Source organism: Salvelinus sp. IW2-2015, linkage group LG2 (assembly GCF_002910315.2).
Source record: "Salvelinus sp. IW2-2015 linkage group LG2, ASM291031v2, whole genome shotgun sequence".
Lineage (NCBI taxonomy): Eukaryota > Metazoa > Chordata > Actinopteri > Salmoniformes > Salmonidae > Salvelinus > Salvelinus sp. IW2-2015.
Window position 1 is genome coordinate 24,058,284 of NC_036839.1, and position 22,853 is coordinate 24,081,136.

General features: G+C 43.6%; 1 protein-coding gene across 1 annotated transcript in view; it reads right to left on the reverse strand.

The window, feature by feature from the left end:
- Window positions 1-22,853, reverse strand: part of gli2a (GLI family zinc finger 2a) — a 118,907-nt gene that overhangs the window by 71,905 nt on the left and 24,149 nt on the right. The window lies entirely within an intron of this gene.

Sequence of the window (22,853 nt, forward strand, 5' to 3'; positions counted from 1 at the left end):
CACATATGTCAGAGTCAAGGCCCGCGGGCCACATCCGGCCCGCGAGAAGGTTTTTTACGGCCCTGGGATGATCTTGATTTATTATTAGAACCGGCCCGCAGACCGCAGCAAGCCGGCAGCCCGCAGATCTTTTACACGCACCAATACTACATTCCCACAATGCAACGGTGACGCACCGAGCAGTAGGCTGCTTCATTTCAATATTTATTGGCACAGCAGTCGTCAGCATCACAGTAAAATTAACTTTCAGATACCCATCAAAAATGGCAAAACGGAAGGTGGACACTGAGAACCGGGTTTCAAACAAGGTGGGATCGAGTATATGTTCACGGAGGTAGCTGGAAAACCTGTGTGTCTTCTGTGTGGAGAAAGTGTGGCGGTACTGAAAGAGTATAATCTGAGACGACATTATGAAACGAAACACGCGGACAAAAACAAGAATATGGACATGGAACAAAGGCTACAAAAAGGCAGAGGAATAAAACGAGGCCTCAAATCTCGACAGGCTCTGTTCAAAAAAGCCAAATCACAAGCCAGGCTGCTGTCAAGGCCAGTTTTTATTTGGCAGAAGAGATCGCTAAATCAGCCCGCCATTACGGAGGGGATTTCATCAAAAACTGCATGATTAAAGTTTGTGACGAAGTTTGCCCAGAAAAAAGGCAACTCTTTTAAATGTGAGTCTGAGCAGAAACACCATTGCCGAGAGAGTAGACCAGTTGTCCATCAATCTAAAAGAGCAGCTGTTGAAAAAGGGAAAAGATTTCATTGGCATATTCCTTGGCTGTGGGATGAGAGCGGTTAGAGGGACAATAGAGCCCTGAGTACCAGGCCATTAGCAACCTGATTGTCATTAGCAAGTTGGGTACTACCAGCACGTGTCCACAGTATGATAAGGAGGAGATTACCGTGACTCAAGGGTCATGTGGAATTTTACTGCGGTCATGACTCATGACTGCCAGTGTGGCGGTAATCCGGTCACCGCAGCAGCCTAGACAGGGGAGTGAGTGGGGAGTGAGTAGGGGAGACAGAGCTTTATCCTGTTAAAATAGTTAAATATGATCCTGATCAAAACATTGCGCATTTACTAGCCTAATTAACGGTATGTGGTGGAGCAATGGTGTGTGCAGGTCCTACTTCACTGTCTTTTAGAGTGTCGAGGCTGCTMTATCACTGAGCCTGAACAGGATCATGTCTGAAACCATGTATGCAGCCAGCAGCAACCTGTCAGACCTGCAGACCGCCACGTATCAGCTCCTATAGATACTAAGTAGTGGTCCTAATCACCCTAACCATGGAGTAACTGAGCCCCTCCACCAGCCACCATAGTCCCACGTCTCTACCCCCAGCCCCCCATAACAGCCCCCCTAGTCTCAGGAGAATTTACATGCACCGAGGGCTGAGATCACCTGAGGTTATATGTATTGTAATATGACAGGGTAATGGTTCCATTAACTGAGTGGAGGCAGAGAGASGGGGAGACTATAGCWGAAACTATACTTTTCCCCCCCTACAGAAAATACATTTGCTGCGCTTGAGCGGATAAACCTAAGTAAGAATTCACACAGAATTACTGATCTACAAATCCCCTACAGTACTGCAGCATCCCCAATAACTACTAATTGTATCTGTTCAAGTTGAATGGATCTGCACAGTGCCTTGTTCAGGCCAATGCTTTTGAATGCACTGCCTCACAACAGGAACATGTCTGCCTGGCTGCATGTTGCAGTACATTTAAAACCCCGGCGGTGACAATTATCCTTAATAACACAGTCCTTAACAAACAAAAGGGCCTTGTTCAGTTCAAAGTGTGACCTCTCCACACCTGTGCTAAATATCGTGACAAACACGCAGCTGGTTAATTGGGACTTTTTTCCATTGGTCCTGTAGGAAAGAAACTGGAGCCGTTCGATTCAGACCAATTCCATTTCACAGTGTTTATGAGGGAAAAAAATTCGCCATACGTTTTATGTAAAACTTTAGAATACAGAACATTCTCGACAAAGAGTTTCTTTTCTTATACAAGCAGTATGCACACTGTTTTGTAACTGGTGAAGGAGGACAAGGTGTCAGTTTCTGAAGGGATTCATTTACATACCAACACTACTTATGCTCTTTCACAGATCTTTTACTTTATAGGAATAATGGTACAGCTTGTGAATTTTTGTAGTAAGGCTTGATTTCTAGGCTACACTGTTATGGCTTTTCTCATTGTAGCCGAGTTGTGTCAATTGGAAATGGAAAATGGTTTCGTATTCATGTTATTTCGTCAGTCAAACTAGGTTTTCTTAGGGAGTTGAGGGMAATTACACTGTCTCTATTGGTCTGACAAGATGCCATGTCAAGTTGTCCTGAACATGAGCTAACTAAACAGACAGACAGGCACACAAGGCCCTATTTAAAGAATAATTTAAAGCCTTGTCTAGTGTTAGTCGATGCATGCACACCTGCAAAAACACTATTCACTGTTTCTCTTGACTTGCTAAAAGTTATATTTCCTGGCAAAACCATACAAGACTGTATTGAAGAAATCTGTGTTAGTGAACATAAATGATACTTTTTTACATTTCGGCAAGCAGACAAGAACAAATATCTTTGACACTTTTACATTCTTTGACACACTAAAATGTCAGATCTCCTATGTAGTAAGTCATTTGTAGCTGCTGTAGGCCTACTAATGTATATATATAAAAAATCTACCTCCAATTCCAATTGTCCTTGAGGCTTGAACTGAAATGGAATTGACCCCAAACCTGCACTGGACAGTCCAGTATGTGGTTATGGAGTGATCATCAGGCCAAGGAGTAGTATTGGGAAAGCTCTGGCTCTATGTTCCTCGAGGCTGCATGCATGGGGCTTGCCTGGCTCTTGGCTGTTGGCAACCCCTGACTGGTTCCCTCTCGGCCCTCCAGGCCCAGACGCCTGCCTCTCTCTACTACGAGAGAGAGATTGGCCTGACTGGATCCCTCTTGGCCCTCCAGGCCCAGACGCCTGCCTTCTGCTACCGAGAGAGAGATTGGCCTGACTGGTTCCCTCTCGGCCCTCCAGGCCCAGACCCTGCCTCTCTCTACCAGGAGAGAGAGATTGGCCTGACTGGTTCCACTCGGCCTCCAGGCCCAGACGCCTGCCTCTCTCTACTAGGAGAGAGAGATTGGCCTGACTGGTTCCCCTCGGCCCTCCAGGCCCCAGACGCCTGCCTCTCTCTACTAGGAGAGAGATTGGCCTGACTGGCTCCCTCTCGGTCCTCCAGGCCCAGACGCCTGCCTCTCTCTACCAGGAGAGAGAGATTGGCCTGACTGGTTCCCTCTCGGTCCTCCAGGCCCAGACGCCTGCCTCTCTCTACTAGGGAGAGAGATTGGCCTGACTGGTTCCCTCTCGCCCTCCAGGCCAGACGCCTGCCTCTCTCTACCAGGAGAGAGAGATTGGCCTGACTGGCTCCCTCTCGGCCTCCAGGCCCAGACGCCTGCCTCTCTCTACCGGAGAGAGAGATTGGCCTGACTGGTTCCCTCTCGGCCCTCCAGGCCCAGACGCCTGTCTCTCTACCAGGAGGAGAGATTGGCCTGACTGGCTCCCTCTCGGCCCTCCAGGCCAGACGCCTGCCTCTCTCTACCAGGAGAGAGAGATTGGCCTGACTGGTTCCCTCTCGGCCTCCAGGCCCAGACGCCTGCCTCTCTCTACAGGAGAGAGAGATTGGCCTGACTGGCTCCCTCTCGGCCTCCAGGCCCAGACGCCTGCCTCTCTCTACCAGGAGAGAGAGATTGGCCTGACTGGCCTAGAGGAAGGAAATATTACCTGGAGCATAACACTAATTGCAAGGGACCCCGACACCCTGCTAGTGCTAATGATCAGGCAAAATGTTCATAACTGAACAAATAATATATATGAGAGAGAGAGAGAAGTAAACTAAACTGTAGCCTCAGGAAGAAAAAAGTCCCAGATACCTCTCAGCCTGTGAGCTCAGCTTCCTTCTGTCTGTGGATTAAGCAACTTCCTCAGTCATAATTAAAGGTTTATCCCCTCACAATGAAGAAATTAAACTGTAAAAAYTCACTGGCTAAATTATTGTTATTCATGAGAGTTTAAAGAAGCGGACGCTTGAAATGTAAACATTCCCCCCCTCTTCAGTTAAGTACACTGTGTAGTGAATACAGCCGTGGGAATTTCAGAGCGAGCAGGAACTACAACTTTGATGAATAAGAAGGATTTACTGAGCTCTTTCTTAAGTATCCAAACCCTCTCAGAGCCAAAGCTAACACTTGGACAATGTACACATCCATAGGACATGTACTGTATATACTTTACACATGTACATTCCTGCAAATGTACATGTCTCAGACTGCTTCTACACTGTTATAGATTGAGTAAGTGAACTCTCATTGTTTGGGATTCCACGTGTTTGGAATCTGTATTTTGGAAATAACTGAATTAAATGTAACATACTGTAGATGCAGCTGTGTGCAACGCTGCAGTATGTGCCATTAMATTGAGAGTCGAGACCCTATTGGCCAGAATTGAAGTGGAAAGTTGTCTCTGGGTCTTATATTAATTACAGTCTATAACCATGCCACAACATGTCAGAGACTACCGCCTTGTTTACCATGACAGTTTGATTCCATCCTCACTATCATTGATAAGATAAGGACCTGTTAAAGCAGCGGGATTGGAAGAGGTGGAGGCATGTGTCTGTGTGTGTGCGTATGCATGCGTGTTTATGTGTGTGTGGAGGTGTGGAGGTGAGGGCGCGGGGGGGGGGGGAGCTTAGGGTGAGAGAGAGAGAGAGAGAGAAAAAGCGAGAGAGAGACAAGTCTGTATCTGCTGCAGCCGTGGGATGACCCTGTTGATCCTTTTAAGCCTGGGCCAAGAATGCACACGCATATTTCCTACTGTGGGAAATTACCTAGGCCACAACACAGACTGCACAGACTATACTGCTAATACACAGGCTTTACATTGTAAGTCGTAATGCATTGGAAAAAGAAATGTCATTTGACTGAGGTTAATAATGGGTCCAGTCTAACAACACTAACCTCTTGTTCACCTGAACTGGTCACAGTGTCAGAGTGGTAATAGGGAAGGCAACACTTCATTACTGTAATAAGTATACAGAGGGCATGACACTATCTACCATTGCCACTATGTACAGCGCATAAGGACAAGATGCATTTAAATGGAACAAAAACATAACAATTTCAGAGATTTTACTGAGTTACAGTTCATATAAGGAAATCAGTCAATTGAAATAAATTCCTTAGGCCCTAATCTATGGATTTCACATGACTGGGAATACAGATATGCATCTGTTGTTTACAGATACCTTAAAAAAAAGGTAGGGGCATGGATCAGAAAACCAGTATCTGACGTGACCACCATTTGCCYCATGCAGCGCGACACATCTCCTTCGCATAGAGTTGATCGGGCTGTTGATTGTGGCCTGTGGAATGTTTTCCCACTCCTCTTGAATGGCTGTGCGAAGTTGCTGGATATTGGCAAGAACTGTAACACGCCGTCAGACACATCGATTCGTTGATTCAGAGCATCCCAAACATGCTCAATGGTTGACATGTCTGGTGGGTATACAGGCCATGGAAGAACTGGGAATTTTTCAGCTTCCACGAATTGTGGATTGATCCTTGTGATATGGGGCAGGGCATTATCATGCTGAAACATGAGGTGGTTACACGGGGTCTGAGGTTGTGAGGCCAGTTGGACGCATTGCCAAATTCTCTAAAATGATGTTGGAGGCGGCTTATGGTAGAGAAATTAACATTCAATTCTCTGGTAACAGCTCTGGTGGACATTCCTGCAGTCAGCATGCCAATTGCAYGCTCCTTCAAAACGTGAGACATCTGTGGCATTGTGTGGTGTACACATTTTAGAGTGGACTTTTATTGTCCCCAGCACAAGGTACACCTGTGTAATTATCATGCTGTTTAATCAGTTTCTTGATATGCCACACCTGTCAGGTGGATKGATTATCTTGGCAAAGGAGAAATGCTCACTAACAGGAAGGTAAACAAATTTGTGCACAGAATTTGAGAGAAACAAGCTTTTTGTACGCATGGAAAATATCTGAGTTCTTTTATTTCATCTCATGAAACATGGGACCAACACTTTACATGTTGCATTTATATTTCTGTTCAGTGTAAATAACATTTTAATGAAACAAAGAAGGTATGAGGGAATCCTCAAAATCTCCATACTTCCTAACCAAAGAGCTCACATGAAGGGATTTCACTCACTCAATCACTCACTCCATTCCTACCCAGTTGTTATGAAAATTACTATTTATTTTTCCCAAATCCATCCTTCGTCTCATCCCCCAACACTTTTCCCAGAGCTGTCTGATGTATGAGATTACAAACTAGTTTTCCATAAGGCTGGCAGCGGCTTGTTTACATGTTACTCAGGACCATGACAACCATACATTGAGGTCTCAAGGCTGCAGTATAATTACAGGGTGTACTGTATATACTGTAATTTAGCTAGTGATAGAAAGKACTTTCTCAGAGTGGAGGAAACGTTGCTACTCCATTGCATAGTGCAGGGGATATGTGCAGAACTGAACTGATTCTGCACTCATTTGCACTATTAACCAAACAAGAAAAATGGAGGAGACTTCAACACTACACAATGGAAAACATAAGGCATAGATTGGTTCTTGGATTGGCTGTTCCTTCCTTCCTGACCCTGTTCTAGGAGAACTGTATACTAGTCTCCAGCCAGGACAGAGTTTTCGTCTGGGATGCCTCTGTTTGTTTGTTATTCCTGGGTCTGATGCATTTACTCAGGCTACCCTGTCTGCTTATTTTGCTGGTCACACAGTTTACTGTAGTCATGCCGTCTGCATGCCTGCCTGCGTTCTGTCCTTGGAGGAAGGCCAGTAGCCCTGGTGTCAGGGCCGTGGGCCACACTGGGCTTGTCCCATATGGCACCCTATTCCCTGTGGGCCTTGTTCAAGAGTAGTGCACTACAGGGAATAGGGTGCCATTTGGGACGTACTGCTTTCTTGTTTCAGACAGGATTCACGCTGCTGCTGACTGCTGCACTGACCACACAATGTTTATTGAATTTCTTCTCCTACTCATCCTCAAGCTAAGCTGACCTGACGCTTATTTTGGACAAAAGCGACCCCAACAAATAATGAAAAAACGTTAAACCATTTCTGTTTGTTTTTTAAACCAAAAGAAACATGTTTTAAAACCCTTTCTTTTGTCTGTTTATTTGACTGGATTTTACTTAGACAAAGTGTGTCTGGCTTACAGATGCAGGGTATTGAACATGATGTGTGACTCTCTCTACTAATAAAAGCCATCCATAAGGAGACTAATTGCTAATGCTGTGGTATTGCCAGCCATTGTCAGCAGTGTAACCTTAGATCTGTAATTACCAGAAAACCAACTCCCCCAGCTTGAGGAGAAATTCTAGTGTCGCTACAAGTCAATTTCCTGTGAGCTTAACAGAGCTGCAACAGCTCAGTCAAAGCGCTCTAATACTGGCGATGGCTATAGGCCAATAGCTCTTTTTAGGTGAAGTGTCAAATTAGCTAAGCACAGTAAAGAACTGTGATTTTATCAATTGTGGCAATAATATATCTCTGGTTGTTCACAATCAATATTGGAATTAACTTTCCCCGACAACATTCTCAGAAAAGATGGACTCCTCTGGCCTCAGGCTGTCCTGCTGTAGCCTAGAAGACCAGCCATATGAATAGCCTCTAGCCCATTTACCCCAGCTATAGGAACAGACCTGTTTACATAAGCACCCCTGTCTGTGTTTACAGTTTTACACACATTTTTGTTTAACTCCTCAGTGGTTTATTTTTGTTCACTTGAACTGTGAGCGTGAAGGGGTACATTAGTGGATGAAAGCAGGCGTGGAAGGCTCTTAGTTCAGGTTGATAAGAGTTAGAGTTACATGGGGTGGGGGGTGAGGGGTGGGGGTCTTTTTAGAGGTCTACGTTAAGCAGACATTCCCGTTTTCTTTATGTAGTGAACCTTGTTTTTGTCCAGCTAGCTACTGTTATTATTTTGGATGTGTAAACCCCCCCCCCCCCATTTAGAGAAGGCAAAGGGCAGGGGTTTCCTAGGGGGGGCACCGGGGGGGGAAAGCGGAGAACCAGAACTCTACAGCCCATCCAGAGCTGACCGACAGATCCATATCACGTACCCAAAACAGGAAATATACATCTCAGAGTAGGAGACCTGGATTAAACAGAGCATGTTGGGAACGGCGTGCTGTTAGAGAAAAAGAAGAAGGAAAGAGAGAGAAAGAAAGAGAGAGGAAGGGTGTCAGCAAATCCCCTAAAGTATCCATATATTGCTCTCAACTCCTAACGTGTTGTCTTTGGACGCTGTGTGTGTGCGTGTGYGTGTGTGTGTGTGTGTGTGTGTGTGGACACATCTTGTAAGGAGAGATTTACGTGTGATAGGCAGAGGGTGCCCAAAGCACACAGTTTCTTTTCTTCACTTTAACTAGAAGCTTTGAAGCAAGAGGCAGAAGAACGTTCCAAAGAAACAACCAATATCAGAGATGTATTTTTATTACAGAATGATTTATGCTTCATAACCACATTAGAGACATAACTCTGTCAAAGTATTCAGCTCTGTCAATCTATAGAAAAGAGACAGTACAGACACTATACTGTTACTTTAAGCATTGATGTACTATACTGTGCTGATTTAATTAATTAAATACACATACACACACACACACACACACACACACACACACACACACACACACACACACACACACACACACACACACACACACACACACACACACACACACACACACACACACACACACACCACACACACACACACACACACACACACACACACACACACACACATATATTTTTTTATTGTGATCACAGTAGTGTTCTAAGCATCTTAAATATTAATCTGAACTCAGCATAGGAATGTATTTACTCTATGTAACAACTATCCAGAGAATCAACTGTAAAATGCAAAACCCAACCCGTGTCCAATTTCCGGCAAGAGAACAGAAGTGTATCGGACCCTGTGCTGAAGCCTATGCAGGTAACAACTTTTTCAGACTTGAACTTGCTCTAATGACTACCGACAGAGGCAGAGTAACTTCTGAAACTCCTCAGTATAACACAATCTGTTTTCCAAGGAGCTCTGTTTCACACTGATGTAGACTTAGAGTCAAGGGAATGTATAAGTATAAAGAAATGTATTGAGCTGACTGCCCAGGACAGACTCTGTATGAACCTCTTTTAAAACATATTAGATATGAAATATAACCTATTTACTGTAAAATAAGACACCATTTTAGGAGGATCTATACAGTTTGACAGAACATGACCATAAAAATAAAATGAACGTCTTTCCCGCTCTGTAATGATATCTGTCTCTGTGTGCTATAGAAGAGGAGCGCACTGACAGGAAAGCAGAATTGGGCCAAACCAGTCAATAGCTTGGCCTTCCTGTAAGACCTGCCTGGTATAGTCTTCTCAGGTATCGGGTCTTAGCCAATGCAGTATTGATACAATGTCATGAAATAGATGACACTGGATAGAGTTGGTCGTTTCTTTCCCAACATGACAATATACTGGGGAAATTAAAGATAAATATATTATGGGCTTTTCAAATGTGTGTGTCAAGCTGTTTTCAAAATAATAAGGTCAATGGAGGTGGTGTCTTGTGCAAGACAGTAACCAGAACTATTTATCTCTTGCATTGTCTTGTTTACTCTTTTTAAAGACAAAGGGAACGAATACGAAGGCTCTCATCCACGTTGTGCAGTTAGAGTAACGCTATGAATATCTTAAAAAGTACAGAGAATATTCCACTCATCAGGATATTTATTATTTGATCAGTTTAAAACACCAGAGGGACCATGGAGTTAGTTCAACATATAAGGGAGGAGGTAGAGGTCAGACAGCACTGGCTAACCGCTGAGTCACAGATCCTCTATTCTCTCCCTGCTTTTTCATGGGGCCATAGTACCACAGAAGAGTAAGGGCCTCAGGTAGCCTAGTGGTTAGAGCGTTGGGTCAATAACCGAAAGGTTGTTGGATCGAATCCCCGAGCTGACAAGGTAAATATCTGTTGCTCTGCCCCTGAGCATGGCACCGAAGATGTGGATGTTGATTATTGCAGCCCCCTGCACCTCTCTGATTCAGAGGGATTGGGATAAATGTGGAAGACACATTTCAGTTGAAGGCATTCAGTTGTACAACTGACTAGGYATTTCCAATTAGTGGGAAAGAAAGAGCAGAAATCCCGTTCTCAGGAAGATTTGTGTCTGTCCCTTTGGAGTGATGCTGCCTGTGGACAACCAGGCGGGTAGCCTTTTTTTCTGGTCACATTTTTCTCTGCCAGCAGCCTAACCTCCAGAGCGCCTTCTCCAGAGCAGCCCAGGGACCCAGAGAGAGGTCTATGGCAGAGACGCACTGTGCTCCCCCTCTCACGCACACCTCAAAAGCCTTATGCACGCTTCGGTCGGCTGGCGACTAGCCGAACTCGAGAAAAMTGAGAAAAAGGTGGCAATAGTACCGTTTGTCCATCTTGAGATGACGCAGTCAGTATACACTTCCTCAAAATAGAATAAGTCTAAAATAATTTAAGAAATCTGTCAAATGTTTATGCTTTTGCTGAGGAGATTGTAGTTACGCAATTTTACATCTAACTAAGATGTTTGGTGCAGTATTTTTCAAGTGAGAAAATGTGCATGGAAATGAGTCGTCTACCATTGAATAATAACAAACACTTCATTGAAGAATCCCCACAGTTGAACAATGACCGACGAATGGGCGTAGACTTCGGCTACTGAAATTCGGGTTGCCCCAAGAGAAAAATGTGTGTGCACAAACAGCGGAAAAAACCCTTGCCGAAGAACAAAATGAACAAAAACCTCACAAAATGTTGTCATAATATATTCACAAACTGTCCCGAACTGTTTCAGATTGGAAGCATGCGGATGCCTTAACCTCCCTATCACCCCTCGGAACCCATCTCACCCTGACCTTTACTCACTCACCATCTTTACGGACACCAGAGGGCGTGATTAACACACTGCTCCATCCTTATCACTAGCTCACCACTCTCTTAACAAAACTAATGACACTTCATCCATCTAGTGTAGTCACTAGACCCAGAGTTTAGGCTAGTGGTTACACTCTACAGTCCACATTTGTACAGACAGTGTATGTGGAGTGGGGGGAGGGACACAACAGGGCACAATGGTGACTGTTGAACTCAACTCCAATCTGAGGGTTACTCTGGTTTTCTGGGCTAACCTCTTTTTTTTAACGTAACATTGAAGACAATGCACCTTGCTTACTAGAGGACAATTAAAATAAAATGGCAAAACAGAAAGACTGTTCAAATTCGAGGTCGACCGATTAATCGGAATGGCCGATGAATTAGGGCCGATTTCAAGTTTTCATAACAATCTTTTTTTTTTTTTTACACCTTTATTTAATCTTTATTTAACTAGGCAAGTCAGTTAAGAACACATTCTTATTTTCAATGAAGGCCTAGGAACGGTGGGTTAACTGCCTCGTTCAGGGGCAGAACGACAGATTTTTACCTTGTCAGCTCGGGCGATTCAATCTTGCAACCTTACAGTTAACTAGTCCAACGCTCTAACCACCTGATTACATTGCACTCCACGAGGAGCCTGCCTGTTACGCGAATGCAGTAAGCCAAGGTAAGTTGCTAGCTAGCATTAAACTTATCTTATAAAAAACAATCAATCAATCAATCATAATCACTAGTTAACTACACATGGTTGATGATATTACTAGTTTATCTCGCGTGACCTGCGTTGCATATAATCGATGCGGTGCGTATCGTTGCTCCAATGTGTACCTAACCATAAACATCAATGCCTTTCTTAAAATCAATACACAGAAGTATATATTTTTAAACCTGCATATTTAGCTAAAAGAAATCCAGGTTAGCAGGCAATATTAACCAGGTGAAATTGTGTAATTTCTCTTGCGTTCATTGCACGCAGAGTCAGTGTATATGCAACAGTTTGGGCCGCCTAATTTGCCAGAATTTGACATAATTATGACATAACATTGAAGGTTGTGCAATGTAACAGGAATATTTAGATATTTAGACCACCCGTTATATAAAATACGGAACGGTTCCGTATTTCACTGAAAGAATAAACGTCTTGTTTTCGAGATGATAGTTTCCGGATTCGACCATATTAATGACCTAAGGCTYGTATTTCTGTGTGTTATTATGTTATAACTAAGTCTATGATTTGATAGAGCAGTCTGACTGAGCGGTGGTAGGCAGCAGCAGGCTCGTAAGCATTCATTCAAACAGCACTTTCGTGCGTTTTGACAGCAGCTCTTCGTTGTGCTTCAAGCATTGCGCTCTTATCACGCCCTGACCTTAGAGAGCCTTTTTATGTCTCTATTTGGTTTGGTCAGGGTGTGATTTGGGGTGGGTATTCTACGTTCTTTAGTTCTATTATTTGTATTTCTATGTTTTGGCCGGGTAGGGTTCTCAATCAGGGACAGCTGTCTATCGTTGTCTCTGAGAACCATACTTAGGTAGCCCTTTTTCCCACCTGTCTTTGTGGGAGGTTAACTTTGTTTGTGGCACATAGCCCTTTAGCTTCACGGTTGTTTTGGATTGTTTATTGTTTTTGTCGGCGTCATATAAATAAAGGAATATGTACGCTCACCACGCTGCACCTTGGTCCTCTTCATTCGAYGGCCGTGACAGCTGTTTATGACTTCAAGCCTATCAACTCCTGAGATTAGGCTGGTGTAACCGATGTGAAATGGCTAGCTAGTTAGCGGGGTGCGCGCTAACAGCGTTTCAAACATCACTCGCTCTGTGACTTGGAGTGGTTATTCCCCTTGCTCTGCATGGGTAACGCTGCTTCGAGGGTGGCTGTTGTCGATGTGTTCCTGGTTCGAGCCCAGGTAGGAGCGAGGAGAGGGACGGAAGCTATACTGTTACACCGGCAATACTAAAGTGCCTATAAGAACATCCAATAGTCAAAGGTATATGAAATACAAATGGTATAGAGAGAAATAGTCCTATAATTCCTATAATAACTAACTAACTAATAACCTAAAACTTCTTACCTGGGAATATTGAAGACTCATGTTAAAAGGAACCACCAGCTTTCATATGTTCTCATGTTCTGAGCAAGGAACTTAAACGTTAGCTTTCTTACATGGCACATATTGCACTTTTACTTTCTTCTCCAACACTTTGTTTTTGCATTATTTAAACCAAATTGAACATGTTTCACTATTTATTTGAGGCTAAATTGATTTTATTGATGTATTATATGAAGTTAAAATAAGTGTTCATTCAGTAGTGTTGTAATTGTCATTATTACAAATTTAAAAATAAAATTGGCCGATTAATCGGTATCGGCTTTTTTTGGCCCTCCAATAATCGGTATCGGCGTTGAAAAATCATAATCGGTCGACCTCTAGTTCAAATACTCCTACTAACCGCACTAACCATACTGTTTGTGATGTAAATTGAGTATGTAGTATGCTTATTGGTCAAAATATGCCAAAAGGTTCCCGGATGTCGTACTACATTTGCCAAAATAGGAAGTATACAAGCAGTGAACATTATTTCTGTGCTTTTGGGGCCCTTAATGCATTTCTTCTGAAAATGGGCGTGGTTTCACAACATTTTCAGATTTGAAGAATGTAAAAAACTAATTATGACAAATGTTAAGAAAATACTGAGCAATGTAAAAAAAATTATGCCTTTTCAAATAACTTATGTTACACGTTCAGTTCGGTGCCATTTTGTTAGCTACGCTAGCCTAACCAACCTCATTGCATATCATTACAGCAGTTGCTTGTATGTACTGGTATGTTAGCTAGCTACCTAACGTTAGTTGGCTAATAATACATAAAACTTGCCAGCAGGGACGTCGCTAGGCCTATTATAGGGGGGAGTATGCCCAGACCCCACTAAAAGAAGCTTAGCCCCCCTATCCATGAATCTCTAGTGCCGTCCCTGCTTGCCAGTAAATTAACTAAATGGTATCTAACTAACTACCCAACGTTTATTGAATTATTCACAGCATTCTTAGCTTAGCTAAAAGGTATAGTCGTTGTGCGTTCTTAATGGACATTGCTAATGAAGAAGTAAAATGTCTAGCTGTGTCACGACTTCTGCCGAAGTCGTTGCCTCTCCTTGTTCGGGCGGTGCTCGGCGGTCGACGTCACCGGTCTTCTAGCCATCATTGATCCATTTTTCATTTTCCATTGGTTTTGTCTTGTCTTCCCACACACCTGGTTTCAATCCCATTCATTACCTGTTGTGTATTTAACCCTCTGTTTCCCCTCATGTCTTTGTAAGAGATTGTTTTATGTCAGTGTTGTTTCTGGTTGTATAGGTGCGCGACGGGTCCTCGTACCCATGTTTATTTTATGTATGTACATATTAGTGTTTGGAGCATTTTAAGTGGACATATATTAAAAGACTCCATTTACACTCCGTTTGACTCTCCTGTGCCTGACTTCCCTGCCACCTATACACACGACTCTGACAAGCTGGTAATTTGTTAGCTATGCTAACAAGCTAGCAAGAAGTTGCATAGCAACAGCATCAACTTCCGGTAGACAGGCAAAGCGCTAGTACACTCAACTGAAGGGATACCGTTCATTTACAGTATACTAAAATGAACTAATAGTATATACACTCCTTAAATATGTAGTATACAGTATGATAGTATGGGTATTCGAACACAGCTTGTGTCTATCTATGCCTACACATCACTCTTCCCTTGCTGGTGTGAAAGAGAATCTGCTAAAGCCAGGCCAGGTTTAGCTTTGAATGTTTATCTGTCCCGGTATGAAGTACCTGATCTGTGCACATGTTCCTACAACTGGCGAACCACAACCTGAGAGACAGACCAATAACTCCTACAGACTAGGGGTCCTGTTGCAGCTTTACAGCTCGCTCGCTCGCTCRMTCGCWCGCWCRCACRCACACACACRCACACAGTAAGAGCCTGCCCTGCCAGACAGATGCGGGCTGTCACAGAGAACGTGGGTGCCCATTTAAAATCATTAACAAGGCCCGGCTAAAGAAACAGCCTGATGCATATCAAGGAACAGGCGAATTCATGCCAAGCCAACATCATCCCCTTCCCTTCTAGTCAGGGCCCCTTGCACTAAGAGCTATAGGGGCTACACATACTTCCATTTGGTTTAAGAGTCATGGACTCCAATTTAAAAGGGACATTTCACTGCTGGTCTTTCAATGTATATGTCCATTCATATGTTACTAACATATATGTGTGTCAGAAAAATCTAGAATTTCCTCACTACATCCAAATACAAGCATTTCTGCATCTCATCGGTATAAAACGGGCCATGTGTATTTCCTGGTTAAAAGCAAACCACAATATCCATCATTCATAGCGATTTCAGGACGTAGTACCGCCCTTGTCGAGGTGGATCCAGCTGAGAATGGGTGTCAACAGGTTGCTAAAATTACTCACTGGACCAGCCACTCGTTCATAGAACATCAGCTTGCGAACAACTATTTATTTATATTTTTGTGTCGACAACAACTGTAAAGTTTAGTCATGGTGTGGTGCTCATTACATGGATGTGCAAACTACAAGCACAGGCTGCTGGGGTAACATTTCATTGGTTACCTTGCTAAGAAGTCGAGCAGAGGTAACTTAGCTAGCGAACTACATTTGTTTATCTAAACCAAGCTAGTTAGTTTTCTTAGTATGCTGGCTAGACATTCCAAAGCAAATCAATGTAATTTTCCAGTTGCTATCTGGCAATGTGATTTGTAACTTTGCAAGTGAACGTTAGCTAATGTTAGCTACAAGTCTCTGAATCTCCTTGAGTGGCCCAGTCAATGCCCGGACTTGAACCAGATCAAACATCTCTGGAGAGACCTGAAAATAGAGATGCAGCATCACTCYCCATCCAACCTCACAGAGCTTGAGAGAACCTGCAGAGAAGAATGGGAGAAACTCCCCAAATACAGGTATGCCAAGCTTGTAGTGACATATCCAAGAAGAAATTAGGCTGTAATCGCTGTCAAAGGTGTATCAACAAAGTACTGAGTAAAGGGTCTGAATACTTATGTAAATGTTATATTTCAGTTTTTCTTTTTTTACTAATTTGCAAAGATTTCAAAAAAACTGTTTTTGCTTTGTCATTATGTGGTATTGTGTAGATTGATGAGAGAAAAAAACGATTTAATACATTTTTGAATAAGGGTGTAACGCATTAAAAAATAAAAATAAGTCAAGGGGTCTGATTACTTTCCAAATGCACTGTAAGTCACCTTTGCTACTGTAAATCTTTCCATGACTCCACGATGAGCAAATAAATATGCTGGAGCTAGGCATAAACATGGCCTGTGTCTTGTCCTAGTTGGCGTGTTTATAAGTAGGCTACAACATAGTTTTCTCTGTATTATGGAGGCTTAGTTGATTGTTTATGCAAAACTTGAAGTCTAAATTGGAGTAAAGCAGAGTTATTAGTAAGAATGGGATGGTGTGGATGAAAGATTGGTGTCTGCTGGCGGTGGGTATTGTGTGTGAAGGTTAGTCAGCATGATGTATTGACACGAGGGTGATGGGTGGATATAGTGGTGGATATAGTACCTTGTTTGAGTGTGTACTGGGGAAAGGGGAATACCTAGTCAGTTGTACAACTGAATGCCTTCAACTGAAATGTGTCTTGCGCATTTAACCTCAACCCCTCTGAATCCAAGAGGTGTGGGGGGCTGCCTCAATCGACATCCAAGTCTTCAGCAACAGTGGGTTAACTGCCTTGCTCAGTGGCAGAATGGCAGATTTTTACCTTGTCAGCTTGGGGATTCGATCCAGCAACCTTTCGGTTACTGGCTCAACGCTCTAACCACTAGGCTACCATTTTACAACAAAAACATGTTGGTTAATCACTGACTAATCCTGCTGCTGCTGACCGTGACACCAGCTTTAGTAGTAGAGATCCTATAGCCCATTGGATTAATAATTTCAGCCAACACATCCATGTTAGACTGATGTTGTCATATAATATAGAATGCCTAGTATGCTCACAATTGCACTGTGGTATAGATATTGCTAGCTCTTTTACATATGTATATAATGGAGTTTGATAAAATGTTTATATAATATTTTTGTATATGTGTACTGACAAGTGACAAAGTGATTAAAGCTGCATCAGAAACCAATAAAGTGCTGAGTTCTACTTCTGGATGTATTCTTTGTGATATTCATACTTTTGGGGGGAAGTAACTAGCTACAATCTTACTGCTAAAACAAATGATGGAGGGAGTTGGTGTATCATTTCAACTTTCATTTGTTGGCAAGTAAACATGTTTGAATAAATCAGTAGATTAGTCTGTCAATGTAGCAAATAAATAGACATGGATTGTATTCAAGACAAATGTAATTTGCTCTGGAGAGCGAGGTGAGTTTACACAGCAGTACACAGAAACATTATGGCAATGTATGACATATACTGTATGCAGTAAAGACAAATATACAACTAACGCCTATAACAAATACTACAGGTCTACAAAGGGAATATTTGTATATGGTGTGTTTGGTGGGTGCAGTGAGATGTTCGGAGTCACTTTGATACAATGGGAGATTGTTGTTATGGACCTTTCATATCTCCTCGAGTCATCCACTTATTTGTATCCGACATACTGTCCATCGTGTGAAGGATAAATTGAATGGCCCAAACAACCCAYGCAGGCAAGGGGATTCGGTGTCCTGTGCCTAGCTTCTCCCCACATAGAACAAACTACACATATAATCCCTAGGCCACTAAGCGGTATTGTCTGTAAAATAATTACAAAAACGCTATTATGGGCAATTGTTGTGTACTGTCTGTATTAGTATTGCAGCACAATAAAGAATATTACACATATCACAGACACACATTACCTAGCTAGCTACAACACACAGGTATAGTTATTCAAAGACTAATACGAGTCATAAAGCCAAAGTAATTTCATTACTCATTACTCTTCATTATCATCATCAATCCTAATTTAATCCATTTAATCCTAATAAGATACATTGAGGCTAGCTAGCTAACGTTAGCTAACTACCTATAACATTAGGCTAMAGTACATTTTTGGGTAAAGCAAACAAAGCTACCTCAACATGGCTAGCTTGGCTTGTAGTGTTACTAGTAAGCCCTGTTATGGTTGAATCGATCACGAAATTATACTTTACTGAACAGCACTGCCTCGTGTGAAAAGATAGCTTATATTGCTAGCTAGGTACCAACAGCAAAACAACTTACTCGTTTGTCATTTGCCTTCCTGGTCTAACTGGTTTAGGCTGCCGCCGCCAGTTGATCTTAGAGGTCTACAGCACACTCCTATCCATGTGTGCAACAAAACCTATATGGTCTGTCACATACACACGATCCATCGGAGTCTGACCGTGGTTCCCCATCGCTGCTTGCTGGTTTCGCAATTCATGTACTCGTCTCAACTCCTCTTCAGTGTATTCCCGGCTCAAATGAATAGGGCAGTATGTCCCCATGTTAGTATGTAAAAGAACATCGAAAACTGTTTCATCGTCCAGCTTTTCTTGGAAAGAGGAATCATCAGAAGCAGCCATTACTTCCGGCGCCGAAAAGAGATGGCCGCCTCGCTTCGCGTTCCTTGGAAAATATGCAGTATTTTGTTTTTTTATGTGTTATTTCTTACATCGGTACCCCAGGTAATCTTAGGTTTCATTACATACAGTCGGGAGGAACTACTGAATATACGATTAACGTCAACTCATCATCGTTCCTACCAGGAATATGACTTTTCCCGAAACGGATCCAGTGTTTTTGCCTTCCACCCAATACAATGGATCTGATCCCAGCCGGCGACCCTGTGCGACGCCGTAAAAGGGGCAAACGAGGCGGTCTCGTGGTCAGCTTCGGAGACGGGCAACTCGCGCTCCACTCCCTAGCATACTACTCGCCAATGTCCAGTCTCTTGACAATAAGGTTGATGAAATCCGAGCACGGTAGCATTCCAGAAGACATCAGGGATTGCAACGTGCTCTGCTTCACGGAAACATGGCTAACTCAGAGACGCTAACGGAGTCGGTGCAGCCAGCTGGTTTCTTCATGCATCGCGCCGACAGAAACAACATCTTTCTGGTAAGAAGAGGGCGGGGGGTATGCCTTATGATTAACGAGACGTGGTGTGATCATCATAACAACACACAGGAACTCAAGTCATTCTGTTCACCTGATCTAGAACTCCTCACAATCAAATGTCGACCGCATTATCTACCAAGGGAATTCTCTTCAATCATAATCACAGCCGTATATATTCCCCCCAAGCAGACACCATCGATGGCCCTGAACGAACTTTATCTGACTCTTTGTAAACTGGAAACCACACACCCTGAGGCTGCATTCATCGTAGCTGGGGATTTTAAGGCTATCTAAAAACAAAACTCCTAAATTCTATCAGCATATCGATTGTGCTACCAGGGCTGGAAAAACCCTAGATCATTGTTATACTAATTTCCGCGAGCATATAAGCCCTCCCCCGCCCCCTTTCGGAAAAGCTGACCACGACTCCATTTTGTTGATTCCAGCCTACAACAGAAACTAAAACAACAAGCTCCCGCGTCAGGTCTGTTCAACGCTGTCCGACCAATCTGAATCCACGCTTCAAGACTGCTTCGATCACGCGGATTGGAATATGTTCCGCATTGCGTCAACAACAATATTGACGAATATGCTGATTTGGTGAGCGAGTTCATTAGGAAGTGCATTGACGATGTCGTACCCACAGCAAGATTAAACATTCCCAAACCAGAAACCGTGGATTGACGGCAGATTCGCGTGAAACTGAAAAGCGCAAACATGCTTTTAACCAGGGCAAGGTGACCGGAAGCATGACCGAATACAAACAGTGTAGCTATTCTCTCCGCAAGGCATCAAACAGGCTAAGTCCCAGTACAGAGACAAAATCGAGTCGCAATTCAACAGCTCGACACAAGAGGTATGTGGCAGGGTCTACAGTCAATCACGGATTAACAAAAGAAAACCAGCCCCGTCGCGGACCAGGATGTCTTGCTCCCAGACAGGCTAAACAACTTTTTTGCCCGCTTTGAGGACAATACAGTGCCACTGACACGGCCCCTACCAAAACCTGCGGCTCTCCTTCACTGCAGCCGAGGTGAGTAAAACATTTAAACGTGTTAACCTCGCAAGGCTGCAGGCCCAGACGGCATTCCCAGCCGCGTCCTCAGAGCATGCGCAGACCAGCTGCTGGTGTGTTTACGGACATATTCAATCAATCTTATCCCAGTCTGCTGTTCCACATGCTTCAAGAGGCCACCATTGTTCCTGTTCCCAAGAAAGCTAAGGTAACTGAGCTAAAGACTACCGCCCCGTAGCACTCACTTCCGTCATCATGAAGTGCTTTGAGAGACTAGTCAAGGACCATATCACCTCCACCCTACCGGACACCCTAGACCCACTCCAATTTGCTTACCGACCCAATAGGTCCACAGACGACGCAATCGCAACCACACTGCACACTGCCCTACCCATCTGGACAAGAGGAATACCATGTGAGAATGCTGTTCATCGATTACAGCTCAGCATTTAACACCATAGTACCCTCCAAATCGTCATCAAGCTCGAGACCCTGGGTCCGACCCCGCCCTGTGCAACTGGGTCCTGGACTTCCTGACGGGCCGCCCCAGGTGGTGAGGGTAGGTAACAACATCTCCACCCCGCTGATCCTACACACTGGGGCCCCACAAGGGTGCGTTCTGAGCCCTCTCCTGTATCCCTGTTCACCCACGACTGCGTGGCCATGCACGCCTCCAACTCAATCATCAAGTTTGCGGATGACACTACAGTGGTAGGCTTGATTACCAACAACGACGAGACGGCCTACAGGGAGGAGGTGAGGGCCCTTGGAGTGTGGTGTCGGAAAATAACCTCAACTCAACGTCAACAAAACAAAGGAGATGATTGTGGACTTCAGGAAACAGCAGAGGAGCACCCCCTATCCACATCGACGGGTCAGTAGTGGAGAAGGTGGAAAGTTTTAAGTTCCTCGGTGTACACATCACGGACAAACTGAATTGGTCCACCACACAGACAGCGTTGTGAAGAAGGCGCAGCAGCGCCTCTTCAACCTCAGGAGGCTGAAGAAATTCGGCTTGTCACCAAAAGCACTCACAAACTTCTACAGATGCACAATCGAGAGCATCCTGTCGGGCTGTATCACCGCCTGGTACGGCAACTGCTCCGCCCACAACCGTAAGGCTCTCCAGAGGGTAGTGAGGTCTGCAGAACGCTCACCGGGGGCAAACTACCTGCCCTCCAGGACACCTACACCACCCGATGTCACAGGAAGGCCATAAAGATCATCAAGGACAACAACCACCCAAGCCACTGCCTGTTCACCCCGCTATCATCCAGAAGGCGAGGTCAGTACAGGTGCATCAAAGCAGGCCGAGATACTGAAAAACAGCTTCTATCTCAAGGCCATCAGACTGTTAAACAGCCACCACTAACATTTAGCGGCCGCTGCCAACATACTGACTCAACTCCAGCCACTTTAAAAATGGGAATTGATGGAAATTATGTAAAAATGTACCACTAGCCACTTTAAACAATGCCACTTAATATAATGTTTACATACCTACATTACCCATCTCATATGTATATACTGTACTCTATATCATCTACTGCATCTTGCCATCTTATGTAATACATGTACCACTAGCACTTTAAACTATGCCACTTTATGTTTACATACCCTACAGTACTCATCTCATATGTATATACCGTACTCTATACCATCTACTGCTCTTGCCATGCCGTTCTGTACCACAACCTCATTCATATATCTTTATGTACATATTCTTTATCCCTTTACACTTGTGTGTGTGTATAAGGTAGTAGTTGTGGAATTGTTAGGTTAGATTACTTGTTGGTTATTACTGCATTGTCGGAACTAGAAGCACAAGCATTTCGCTACACTCGCATTAACATCTGCTAACCATGTGTATGTGACTAATAAAATTTGATTTGATTTGATTTGTAATTATTTAGCCATCTTGGCTAGACAGTGCATGGTAACATAGCTCCCATGAACCTTGTAGAAACTAGTACCAAACCCATTTTTAAAAACCTGCCTTCGAGGGTGGGAACACAATTGGACAAGGAAATAGGGCTCCCGTCAGGCTGTAGTCTTTACAAAGCTCGGGAAAATGAGTCAACCTAGATATCCTGCAATGATGTGGCAGCTAGGAACATCGTTCCTATCTATTGAACAAGGACAATCATATCTACTCGCTGCTAGCGTGATCGTCATGCAATCGGCAAAACACAAAGGCCACAATAATTGCTACAAAACAGGACTAAACCCATTTTTTGTTCAGATAGCAGGCTCAATCAACCAATGACATCATTGGTTGAACTCTCCTGGGCAGAAATGCAAAAATACCGCTATGGTGCATAATTATGTYTGAAACACCTCATCACTCATAATTATGTAGGAAACTGGAAAAACACCCCAAATAATGTTCAGCAGTGAAGTTTCCCTTGAACTAGGCAGGGCATGTCTCCATGAAACTGAAATGGAGTCTTCTTTGTAAGACACTGATGTTCAACCTGCCAACGTGTCCAGGGCAGGCCAGCGAAGGGAAACGATGTACCGTAGTTGGAACTCTGTTCATTTGTAATGACTTACCATTGAAGCTAATGCAGACATTAGAGCGCTTTTCTTAGACCTTTCACCGAGTGGTCTGATGATCCTTCAGTTAGTTACCCTTTGACTTAACAGTAGTTTCAATAGAGTTGAGTGAAGGAGGCCATTGATATTGGCTACTTTGAGAAATGTACTAAGAATAAT